Below are 12,858 nucleotides of genomic sequence, written 5' to 3'. Positions count from 1 at the left end.
TTGACTGTCATCCGGTATACATGTTAGCAATTCCTGCAGTGTGCAACAAAATGTTGTGGGTTGATTAATGATAATAGAAACAGTTATGAAGTGTCTCACAGACTTCAATGATCCCTTAATACCGTTGGTTAACTAAAATCTATCAATTGCAGGTTAAAATGAGGAATTCATATTGCATCTTTGAAAGAGCTATCCAATCAGTCCCACTCCGCTGCTCTTCCCCCATAGCCCTGCTGACACTCCTGCCAGTGGAAACGGTTTCCCCCTTAATTTTGATCACCTCTATTAAATCTCCCCTGACCAGTGAATAATGGAGCTCAACGCGGGCAAGTGTCAGATCATCCACTTGGGGCCTAGCAAAGATCAGTCAGTGTGTGGTCTGAAAACATCATGTGAGAGAATCGGTTTTTTCTGTGAAATAGCCGGTCCCGTTAAATTTTACAAATGTTGCCCCAGATCGCTGCTCTCTCAAGCAATGAACATTTTAAACCATTCTCCTGAAATGCAATGTGTAAAATGAGATATGGGTTAACAGTTCAGGAGATGCAAAGAGCAAAATAAATGAATGAAGTTTCGACTGTCCCTCAGTAACCATATTATTATGTCTTTCATTCCGCAAAATAAAGTTACCGGTTAATTAATGGTGATTAAAGCAGTTCTTATTTATTCACATTAGATGCATGTAATTAATTTAATAAAATTACATCGCATTCATGAATAAGAAACGGTGATATCAAAATTTCTTCCCTAACCGTGAATCGAACCCAGCCTGCAACACTGATAGGAATAAATTATTGAATCATTTAATGGTGCCTCGAAAAATATCACACTACTAAATTAAAATCACTGCTTTAATGTGTTTCGGTGTTGAAGGGGATTGAAAAAAGCCCAGACTGCGCCCGCGGTGAGACAGAGTTCGAACTTACAAAGAAGTTGGTGCTGCGAAGTAACCGCCAAGCGAAAGCTGACAACGATTAAAGAAGGAGACAGCGCTCAATATAAAGGAAGAGCTCACAAAAGTTAACTTTCTGTATTCTATGTAAAAGGACTCTCAAATGCTTGAATATACTCACTGACTGAGCATCCACTGCCCTCTGAGGTTGAGAATTGCAAAGATCACAAGCCTCTGAGTGAAGAAATGTCTCCTCATCTGAGTCTCAAATAGCCGGCCCCTAATCCTCAGACTCTGCCCCCCAGTTCTAGACTCTCCAGCCAGGGGAAACAACCTCTCAGCTTCTATCCTTTCAAGCCCTCCAAGAAAATTGTACCTTTCAATGACAACACATCTCGTACTTCTGAACTCCAGAGATTATAGGCCCAATCTACTCAATCTCTCCTCATAGGACAATCCAATCATCATTGAATACAATCAGGTTTGATTCCCAGTCAGGGATTTCAGTTCTGACAAAGACAATTGAAGTCTGTGAGAATCTTATTAATTGTATTAAAACGAACAAAAATGTGTGTTGCACACTGAAGGAAATTGTAACATGTTTGCTGGGTGACAGTCAAACTTAAATAACTTTCTTCATAGATTCATAGATTTATAGCCAAAGGCGACTGTTTTATCCAGCGTTTCCGTAGTGTAGTGGTTATCACGTTCGCCTAACACGCGAAAGGTCCCCGGTTCGAAACCGGGCGGAAACATTTTGTAAATCATGTTCATTTAAATCGTAGAAAAATGGATCAATTCGCATTTGTTATGCAATGTAACAAAGTCCTGTTACATTTGTGTTATTCTGTACAGTTGTACACACACACAGAACACTACGGTTTCGCTCGCTCACTTCCGTTTCCAGCCCTGACCGTGCAGACAGCCCCTCTCAAAGTTGCACATTCCGGCTGCTTTCAGTTGAATTGTGAAAGATTATTCAAGGATCCTGCAGCTTTACCTCGGTTCACAACAGCAGATCTAAGCCCCGTTTCTGCAAACTACAAACCATGTTTTCCAGAATTCCAAGGTGTATACGGAACTCAACCATTAAAATTCCCTTCATTAACCACAGGGGTTCAGGCAATTTTCTATGATTCTATAAAAAGTTATTGAAGTTTGACTGTCATCCGGTATACATGTTAGCAATTCCTGCAGTGTGCAACAAAATGTTGTGGGTTGATTAATGATAATAGAAACAGTTATGAAGTGTCTCACAGACTTCAATGATCCCTTAATACCGTTGGTTAACTAAAATCTATCAATTGCAGGTTAAAATGAGGAATTCATATTGCATCTTTGAAAGAGCTATCCAATCAGTCCCACTCCGCTGCTCTTCCCCCATAGCCCTGCTGACACTCCTGCCAGTGGAAACGGTTTCCCCCTTAATTTTGATCACCTCTATTAAATCTCCCCTGACCAGTGAATAATGGAGCTCAACGCGGGCAAGTGTCAGATCATCCACTTGGGGCCTAGCAAAGATCAGTCAGTGTGTGGTCTGAAAACATCATGTGAGAGAATCGGTTTTTTCTGTGAAATAGCCGGTCCCGTTAAATTTTACAAATGTTGCCCCAGATCGCTGCTCTCTCAAGCAATGAACATTTCAAACCATTCTCCTGAAATGCAATGTGTAAAATGAGATATGGGTTAACAGTTCAGGAGATGCAAAGAGCAAAATAAATGAATGAAGTTTCGACTGTCCCTCAGTAACCATATTATTATGTCTTTCATTCCGCAAAATAAAGTTACCGGTTAATTAATGGTGATTAAAGCAGTTCTTATTTATTCACATTAGATGCATGTAATTAATTTAATAAAATTACATCGCATTCATGAATAAGAAACGGTGATATCAAAATTTCTTCCCTAACCATGAATCGAACCCAGCCTGCAACACTGATAGGAATAAATTATTGAATCATTTAATGGTGCCTCGAAAAATATAACACTACTAAATTAAAATCACTGCTTTAATGTGTTTCGGTGTTGAAGGGGATTGAAAAAAGCCCAGACTGCGCCCGCGGTGAGACAGAGTTCGAACTTACAAAGAAGTTGGTGCTGCGAAGTAACCGCCGAGCGAAAGCTGACAACGATTAAAGAAGGAGACAGCGCTCAATATAAAGGAAGAGCTCACAAAAGTTAACTTTCTGTATTCTATGTAAAAGGACTCTCAAATCCTTGAATATACTCACTGACTGAGCATCCACTGCCCTCTGAGGTTGAGAATTGCAAAGATCACAAGCCTCTGAGTGAAGAAATGTCTCCTCATCTGAGTCTCAAATAGCCGGCCCCTAATCCTCAGACTCTGCCCCCCAGTTCTAGACTCTCCAGCCAGGGGAAACAACCTCTCAGCTTCTATCCTTTCAAGCCCTCCAAGAAAATTGTACCTTTCAATGACAACACATCTCGTACTTCTGAACTCCAGAGATTATAGGCCCAATCTACTCAATCTCTCCTCATAGGACAATCCAATCATCATTGAATACAATCAGGTTTGATTCCCAGTCAGGGATTTCAGTTCTGACAAAGACAATTGAAGTCTGTGAGAATCTTATTAATTGTATTAAAACGAACAAAAATGTGTGTTGCACACTGAAGGAAATTGTAACATGTTTGCTGGGTGACAGTCAAACTTAAATAACTTTCTTCATAGATTCATAGATTTATAGCCAAAGGCGACTGTTTTATCCAGCGTTTCCGTAGTGTAGTGGTTATCACGTTCGCCTAACACGCGAAAGGTCCCCGGTTCGAAACCGGGCGGAAACATTTTGTAAATCATGTTCATTTAAATCGTAGAAAAATGGATCAATTCGCATTTGTTATGCAATGTAACAAAGTCCTGTTACATTTGTGTTATTCTGTACAGTTGTACACACACACAGAACACTACGGTTTCGCTCGCTCACTTCCGTTTCCAGCCCTGACCGTGCAGACAGCCCCTCTCAAAGTTGCACATTCCGGCTGCTTTCAGTTGAATTGTGAAAGATTATTCAAGGATCCTGCAGCTTTACCTCGGTTCACAACAGCAGATCTAAGCCCCGTTTCTGCAAACTACAAACCATGTTTTCCAGAATTCCAAGGTGTATACGGAACTCAACCATTAAAATTCCCTTCATTAACCACAGGGGTTCAGGCAATTTTCTATGATTCTATAAAAAGTTATTGAAGTTTGACTGTCATCCGGTATACATGTTAGCAATTCCTGCAGTGTGCAACAAAATGTTGTGGGTTGATTAATGATAATAGAAACAGTTATGAAGTGTCTCACAGACTTCAATGATCCCTTAATACCGTTGGTTAACTAAAATCTATCAATTGCAGGTTAAAATGAGGAATTCATATTGCATCTTTGAAAGAGCTATCCAATCAGTCCCACTCCGCTGCTCTTCCCCCATAGCCCTGCTGACACTCCTGCCAGTGGAAACGGTTTCCCCCTTAATTTTGATCACCTCTATTAAATCTCCCCTGACCAGTGAATAATGGAGCTCAACGCGGGCAAGTGTCAGATCATCCACTTGGGGCCTAGCAAAGATCAGTCAGTGTGTGGTCTGAAAACATCATGTGAGAGAATCGGTTTTTTCTGTGAAATAGCCGGTCCCGTTAAATTTTACAAATGTTGCCCCAGATCGCTGCTCTCTCAAGCAATGAACATTTTAAACCATTCTCCTGAAATGCAATGTGTAAAATGAGATATGGGTTAACAGTTCAGGAGATGCAAAGAGCAAAATAAATGAATGAAGTTTCGACTGTCCCTCAGTAACCATATTATTATGTCTTTCATTCCGCAAAATAAAGTTACCGGTTAATTAATGGTGATTAAAGCAGTTCTTATTTATTCACATTAGATGCATGTAATTAATTTAATAAAATTACATCGCATTCATGAATAAGAAACGGTGATATCAAAATTTCTTCCCTAACCGTGAATCGAACCCAGCCTGCAACACTGATAGGAATAAATTATTGAATCATTTAATGGTGCCTCGAAAAATATCACACTACTAAATTATAATCACTGCTTTAATGTGTTTCGGTGTTGAAGGGGATTGAAAAAAGCCCAGACTGCGCCCGCGGTGAGACAGAGTTCGAACTTACAAAGAAGTTGGTGCTGCGAAGTAACCGCCAAGCGAAAGCTGACAACGATTAAAGAAGGAGACAGCGCTCAATATAAAGGAAGAGCTCACAAAAGTTAACTTTCTGTATTCTATGTAAAAGGACTCTCAAATCCTTGAATATACTCAATGACTGAGCATCCACTGCCCTCTGAGGTTGAGAATTGCAAAGATCACAAGCCTCTGAGTGAAGAAATGTCTCCTCATCTGAGTCTCAAATAGCCGGCCCCTAATCCTCAGACTCTGCCCCCCAGTTCTAGACTCTCCAGCCAGGGGAAACAACCTCTCAGCTTCTATCCTTTCAAGCCCTCCAAGAAAATTGTACCTTTCAATGACAACACATCTCGTACTTCTGAACTCCAGAGATTATAGGCCCAATCTACTCAATCTCTCCTCATAGGACAATCCAATCATCATTGAATACAATCAGGTTTGATTCCCAGTCAGGGATTTCAGTTCTGACAAAGACAATTGAAGTCTGTGAGAATCTTATTAATTGTATTAAAACGAACAAAAATGTGTGTTGCACACTGAAGGAAATTGTAAGATGTTTGCTGGGTGACAGTCAAACTTAAATAACTTTCTTCATAGATTCATAGATTTATAGCCAAAGGCGACTGTTTTATCCAGCGTTTCCGTAGTGTAGTGGTTATCACGTTCGCCTAACACGCGAAAGGTCCCCGGTTCGAAACCGGGCGGAAACATTTTGTAAATCATGTTCATTTAAATCGTAGAAAAATGGATCAATTCGCATTTGTTATGCAATGTAACAAAGTCCTGTTACATTTGTGTTATTCTGTACAGTTGTACACACACACAGAACACTACGGTTTCGCTCGCTCACTTCCGTTTCCAGCCCTGACCGTGCAGACAGCCCCTCTCAAAGTTGCACATTCCGGCTGCTTTCAGTTGAATTGTGAAAGATTATTCAAGGATCCTGCAGCTTTACCTCGGTTCACAACAGCAGATCTAAGCCCCGTTTCTGCAAACTACAAACCATGTTTTCCAGAATTCCAAGGTGTATACGGAACTCAACCATTAAAATTCCCTTCATTAACCACAGGGGTTCAGGCAATTTTCTATGATTCTATAAAAAGTTATTGAAGTTTGACTGTCATCCGGTATACATGTTAGCAATTCCTGCAGTGTGCAACAAAATGTTGTGGGTTGATTAATGATAATAGAAACAGTTATGAAGTGTCTCACAGACTTCAATGATCCCTTAATACCGTTGGTTAACTAAAATCTATCAATTGCAGGTTAAAATGAGGAATTCATATTGCATCTTTGAAAGAGCTATCCAATCAGTCCCACTCCGCTGCTCTTCCCCCATAGCCCTGCTGACACTCCTGCCAGTGGAAACGGTTTCCCCCTTAATTTTGATCACCTCTATTAAATCTCCCCTGACCAGTGAATAATGGAGCTCAACGCGGGCAAGTGTCAGATCATCCACTTGGGGCCTAGTAAAGATCAGTCAGTGTGTGGTCTGAAAACATCATGTGAGAGAATCGTTTTTTTCTGTGAAATAGCCGGTCCCGTTAAATTTTACAAATGTTGCCCCAGATCGCTGCTCTCTCAAGCAATGAACATTTTAAACCATTCTCCTGAAATGCAATGTGTAAAATGAGATATGGGTTAACAGTTCAGGAGATGCAAAGAGCAAAATAAATGAATGAAGTTTCGACTGTCCCTCAGTAACCATATTATTATGTCTTTCATTCCACAAAATAAAGTTACCGGTTAATTAATGGTGATTAAAGCAGTTCTTATTTATTCACATTAGATGCATGTAATTAATTTAATAAAATTACATCGCATTCATGAATAAGAAACGGTGATATCAAAATTTCTTCCCTAACCGTGAATCGAACCCAGCCTGCAACACTGATAGGAATAAATTATTGAATCATTTAATGGTGCCTCGAAAAATATCACACTACTAAATTAAAATCACTGCTTTAATGTGTTTCGGTGTTGAAGGGGATTGAAAAAAGCCCAGACTGCGCCCGCGGTGAGACAGAGTTCGAACTTACAAAGAAGTTGGTGCTGCGAAGTAACCGCCAAGCGAAAGCTGACAACGATTAAAGAAGGAGACAGCGCTCAATATAAAGGAAGAGCTCACAAAAGTTAACTTTCTGTATTCTATGTAAAAGGACTCTCAAATCCTTGAATATACTCAATGACTGAGCATCCACTGCCCTCTGAGGTTGAGAATTGCAAAGATCACAAGCCTCTGAGTGAAGAAAGGTCTCCTCATCTGAGTCTCAAACAGCCGGCCCCTAATCCTCAGACTCTGCCCCCCAGTTCTAGACTCTCCAGCCAGGGGAAACAACCTCTCATCTTCTACCGTTTCAAGCCCTCCAAGAAAATTATACCTTTCAATGAGAACACATCTCGTTCTTCTGAACTCCAAAGATTATAGGCCCAATCTGCTCAATCTCTCCTCATAGGACAATCCTATCATCATTGAAAACAATCAGGTTTGATTCCCAGTCAGGGATTTCAGTTCTGACAAAGACCATTGAAGTCTGTGAGAATCTTAATAATTGTATTAAAACGAACAAAAATGTGTGTTGCACACTGAAGGAAATTGTAACATGTTTGCCGGGTGACAGTCAAACTTTAATAACTTTCGTCAGAGATTCATAGATTTATAGCAAAAGGCGACTGATTTCTCCAGCGTTTCTGTAGTGTAGTGGTTATCACGTTCGCTTAACACGCGAAAGGTCCCCGGTTCGAAACCGGGCGGAAACATTTTGTAAATCATGTTAATTTAAATCGTAGAAAAATGGATCAATTCGCATTTGTTATGCAAAGTAACAAAGTTCTGTTACATTTGTGTTATTCTGTACAGTTATGCACACACACAGAACACTACGGTGTCGCTCGCTCACTTCCGTTTCCAGCCCTGGCCGTGCAGACAGCCCCTCTCAAAGCTACACAATCCGGCTGCTTTCAGTTGAATTGTGAAAGATTATTCAAGGATCCTGCAGCTTTACTTCGGTTCACAACAGCAGATCGAAGCCGCGTTGCTGCAAACAACAAACCATGTTTTCCAGAATTCCAAGGTGTATACGGAACTCAACCATTAAAATTCCCTTCATTAACCTCAGGGGTTCAGGTAATTTTCTATGATTCTATAACAAGTTATTAAAGTTTGACTGTCATCCGGTATATATGTTAGCAATTCCTGCAGTGTGCAACAAAATGTTGTGGGTTGATTAATGATAATAGAAACAATTATGAAGTGTCTCACAGACTTCAATGATTCCTTAATACCGTTGGTTGACTAAAAGCTATCAATCGCAGGTTAAAATGAGCAATTCATGATGCATCTTTGAAAGAGCTATCCAATCAGTCCCACTCCGCTGCTCTTCCCCCATAGCCCTGCTGACACTCCTGCCAGTGGAAACTGTTTCCCCCATAATTTTGATCACCTCTATTAAATCTCCCCTGACCAGTGATTAATGGAGTTCAACGCGGGCAAGTATCAGATCATCCACTTGGGGCCGAGCAAAGATCGGTCAGTGTGTGGTCTGAAAACATCATGTGAGAGAATAGGTTTTTTCTGTGAAGTAGCCGGTCCCGTTAAATTTTGCAAATGTTGCCCCAGATCGCTGCTCTCTCAAGCAATGAACATTTTAAACCATTCTCCTAAAATGCAATGTGTAAAATGAGATATGAGTTATCAGTTCAGGAGATGCAAAGAGCAAAATAAATGAATGAAGTTTCGACTGTCCCTCAGTAACCATATTATCATGTCTTTCATTCCGCTAAATAAAGTTACCGGTTAATTAATGGTGATTAAAGCAGTTCTTATTTATTCACATTAGATGCATGTAATTAATTTAATAAAATTACATCGCATTCATGAATAAGAAACGGTGATATCAAAATTTCTTACCTAACCGGGAATCGAACCCAGCTCGCTATACTGATAGGTATACGTTATTGAATCATTTAATGGTGCCTCAAAAAATATCACACTGCTAAATTAAAATCACTGCTTTAATGTGTTTCGGTGTTGAAGGGGATTGAAAAAAGCCCAGACTGCGCCCGCGGTGAGACAGAGTTCGAAATTACAAAGAAGTTGGTGCTGTGAAGTAACAGCTGGGCGAAAGCTGACACCGATTGAAGGACGAGAAACCGCTCAATATAAAGGATGAGCTCACAAACGTTACTTTCTGTATTCTGTGTAAAAGGACTCCCAAATTCTTGAATATACTCAATGACTGAGCATCCACTGCCCTCTGAGGTTGAGAATTGCAAAGATTCACAAGCCTCTGAGTGAAGAAATGTCTCCTCATCTGAGTCTCAAATGGCCGGCCCATTATCCTGAGACTCTGCCTCCTAGTTCGAGACTCTCCAGCCAGGGGAAACAACCTCTCATCTTCTACCGTTTCAAGACCTCCAAGAAAATTGTACCTTTCAATGACAACACATCTCGTACTTCTGAACTCCAGAGATTATAGGCCCAATCTACTCAATCTCTCCTCATAGGACAATCCAATCATCATTGAAAACAATCAGGTTTGATTCCCAGTCAGGGATTTCAGTTCTGACAAAGACAATTGAAGTCTGTGAGAATCTTATTAATTGCATTAAAACGAACAAAAATGTGTGTTGCACACTGAAGGAAATTGCAACATGTTTGCTGGGTGACAGTCAAACTTAAATAACTTTCTTCATAGATTCATAGATTTATAGCCAAAGGCGACTGTTTTATCCAGCGTTTCCGTAGTGTAGTGGTTATCACGTTCGCCTAACACGCGAAAGGTCCCCGGTTCAAAACCGGGCGGAAACATTTTGTAAATCATGTTGATTTAAATCGTAGAAAAATGGATCAATTCGCATTTGTTATGCAATGTAACAAAGTCCTGTTACATTTGTGTTATTCTGTACAGTTGTACACACACACAGAACACTACGGTTTCGCTCGCTCACTTCCGTTTCCAGCCCTGACCGTGCAGACAGCCCCTCTCAAAGTTGCACATTCCGGCTGCTTTCAGTTGAATTGTGAAAGATTATTCAAGGATCCTGCAGCTTTACCTCGGTTCACAACAGCAGATCTAAGCCCCGTTTCTGCAAACTACAAACCATGTTTTCCAGAATTCCAAGGTGTATACGGAACTCAACCATTAAAATTCCCTTCATTAACCACAGGGGTTCAGGCAATTTTCTATGATTCTATAAAAAGTTATTGAAGTTTGACTGTCATCCGGTATACATGTTAGCAATTCCTGCAGTGTGCAACAAAATGTTGTGGGTTGATTAATGATAATAGAAACAGTTATGAAGTGTCTCACAGACTTCAATGATCCCTTAATACCGTTGGTTAACTAAAATCTATCAATTGCAGGTTAAAATGAGGAATTCATATTGCATCTTTGAAAGAGCTATCCAATCAGTCCCACTCCGCTGCTCTTCCCCCATAGCCCTGCTGACACTCCTGCCAGTGGAAACGGTTTCCCCCTTAATTTTGATCACCTCTATTAAATCTCCCCTGACCAGTGAATAATGGAGCTCAACGCGGGCAAGTGTCAGATCATCCACTTGGGGCCTAGCAAAGATCAGTCAGTGTGTGGTCTGAAAACATCATGTGAGAGAATCGGTTTTTTCTGTGAAATAGCCGGTCCCGTTAAATTTTACAAATGTTGCCCCAGATCGCTGCTCTCTCAAGCAATGAACATTTTAAACCATTCTCCTGAAATCCAATGTGTAAAATGAGATATGGGTTAACAGTTCAGGAGATGCAAAGAGCAAAATAAATGAATGAAGTTTCGACTGTCCCTCAGTAACCATATTATTATGTCTTTCATTCCGCAAAATAAAGTTACCGGTTAATTAATGGTGATTAAAGCAGTTCTTATTTATTCACATTAGATGCATGTAATTAATTTAATAAAATTACATCGCATTCATGAATAAGAAACGGTGATATCAAAATTTCTTCCCTAACCATGAATCGAACCCAGCCTGCAACACTGATAGGAATAAATTATTGAATCATTTAATGGTGCCTCGAAAAATATAACACTACTAAATTAAAATCACTGCTTTAATGTGTTTCGGTGTTGAAGGGGATTGAAAAAAGCCCAGACTGCGCCCGCGGTGAGACAGAGTTCGAACTTACAAAGAAGTTGGTGCTGCGAAGTAACCGCCAAGCGAAAGCTGACAACGATTAAAGAAGGAGACAGCGCTCAATATAAAGGAAGAGCTCACAAAAGTTAACTTTCTGTATTCTATGTAAAAGGACTCTCAAATCCTTGAATATACTCAATGACTGAGCATCCACTGCCCTCTGAGGTTGAGAATTGCAAAGATCACAAGCCTCTGAGTGAAGAAATGTCTCCTCATCTGAGTCTCAAATAGCCGGCCCCTAATCCTCAGACTCTGCCCCCCAGTTCTAGACTCTCCAGCCAGGGGAAACAACCTCTCAGCTTCTATCCTTTCAAGCCCTCCAAGAAAATTGTACCTTTCAATGACAACACATCTCGTACTTCTGAACTCCAGAGATTATAGGCCCAATCTACTCAATCTCTCCTCATAGGACAATCCAATCATCATTGAATACAATCAGGTTTGATTCCCAGTCAGGGATTTCAGTTCTGACAAAGACAATTGAAGTCTGTGAGAATCTTATTAATTGTATTAAAACGAACAAAAATGTGTGTTGCACACTGAAGGAAATTGTAACATGTTTGCTGGGTGACAGTCAAACTTAAATAACTTTCTTCATAGATTCATAGATTTATAGCCAAAGGCGACTGTTTTATCCAGCGTTTCCGTAGTGTAGTGGTTATCACGTTCGCCTAACACGCGAAAGGTCCCCGGTTCGAAACCGGGCGGAAACATTTTGTAAATCATGTTCATTTAAATCGTAGAAAAATGGATCAATTCGCATTTGTTATGCAATGTAACAAAGTCCTGTTACATTTGTGTTATTCTGTACAGTTGTACACACACACAGAACACTACGGTTTCGCTCGCTCACTTCCGTTTCCAGCCCTGACCGTGCAGACAGCCCCTCTCAAAGTTGCACATTCCGGCTGCTTTCAGTTGAATTGTGAAAGATTATTCAAGGATCCTGCAGCTTTACCTCGGTTCACAACAGCAGATCTAAGCCCCGTTTCTGCAAACTACAAACCATGTTTTCCAGAATTCCAAGGTGTATACGGAACTCAACCATTAAAATTCCCTTCATTAACCACAGGGGTTCAGGCAATTTTCTATGATTCTATAAAAAGTTATTGAAGTTTGACTGTCATCCGGTATACATGTTAGCAATTCCTGCAGTGTGCAACAAAATGTTGTGGGTTGATTAATGATAATAGAAACAGTTATGAAGTGTCTCACAGACTTCAATGATCCCTTAATACCGTTGGTTAACTAAAATCTATCAATTGCAGGTTAAAATGAGGAATTCATATTGCATCTTTGAAAGAGCTATCCAATCAGTCCCACTCCGCTGCTCTTCCCCCATAGCCCTGCTGACACTCCTGCCAGTGGAAACGGTTTCCCCCTTAATTTTGATCACCTCTATTAAATCTCCCCTGACCAGTGAATAATGGAGCTCAACGCGGGCAAGTGTCAGATCATCCACTTGGGGCCTAGCAAAGATCAGTCAGTGTGTGGTCTGAAAACATCATGTGAGAGAATCGGTTTTTTCTGTGAAATAGCCGGTCCCGTTAAATTTTACAAATGTTGCCCCAGATCGCTGCTCTCTCAAGCAATGAACATTTTAAACCATTCTCCTGAAATGCAATGTGTAAAATGAGATATGGGTTAACAGTTCAGGAGATGCAAAGAGCAAAA

General features: G+C 40.4%; 6 non-coding genes across 6 annotated transcripts; all 6 read left to right on the top strand.

Annotated features, from left to right (window-relative positions):
• The first annotated feature begins 1,574 nt into the window (after positions 1-1,574).
• On the top strand, positions 1,575-1,647 carry trnav-aac (transfer RNA valine (anticodon AAC)). The gene has a single exon. It is a non-coding gene; the product is annotated as a tRNA-Val (tRNA).
• Positions 1,648-3,624: 1,977 nt separating this feature from the next.
• trnav-aac (transfer RNA valine (anticodon AAC)) lies at positions 3,625-3,697 on the top strand. The gene has a single exon. It is a non-coding gene; the product is annotated as a tRNA-Val (tRNA).
• Positions 3,698-5,674: 1,977 nt separating this feature from the next.
• On the top strand, positions 5,675-5,747 carry trnav-aac (transfer RNA valine (anticodon AAC)). Its single transcript has one exon. It is a non-coding gene; the product is annotated as a tRNA-Val (tRNA).
• A 1,977-nt stretch (positions 5,748-7,724) lies between these two features.
• Positions 7,725-7,797, top strand: trnav-aac (transfer RNA valine (anticodon AAC)). Its single transcript has one exon. It is a non-coding gene; the product is annotated as a tRNA-Val (tRNA).
• Positions 7,798-9,774: 1,977 nt separating this feature from the next.
• trnav-aac (transfer RNA valine (anticodon AAC)) lies at positions 9,775-9,847 on the top strand. The gene has a single exon. It is a non-coding gene; the product is annotated as a tRNA-Val (tRNA).
• A 1,977-nt stretch (positions 9,848-11,824) lies between these two features.
• trnav-aac (transfer RNA valine (anticodon AAC)) lies at positions 11,825-11,897 on the top strand. Its single transcript has one exon. It is a non-coding gene; the product is annotated as a tRNA-Val (tRNA).
• The last annotated feature ends 961 nt before the right edge of the window (positions 11,898-12,858 follow it).

This window comes from Somniosus microcephalus, unplaced genomic scaffold, assembly GCF_052327205.1.
Source record: "Somniosus microcephalus isolate GS21.2 unplaced genomic scaffold, FLI_Smic_1.0 unresolved_chr4, whole genome shotgun sequence".
Classification (NCBI taxonomy): domain Eukaryota; kingdom Metazoa; phylum Chordata; class Chondrichthyes; order Squaliformes; family Somniosidae; genus Somniosus; species Somniosus microcephalus.
The sequence above is the reverse complement of the archived record's forward strand: the minus strand, read 5'-3'. Positions and strand labels throughout refer to the sequence as shown.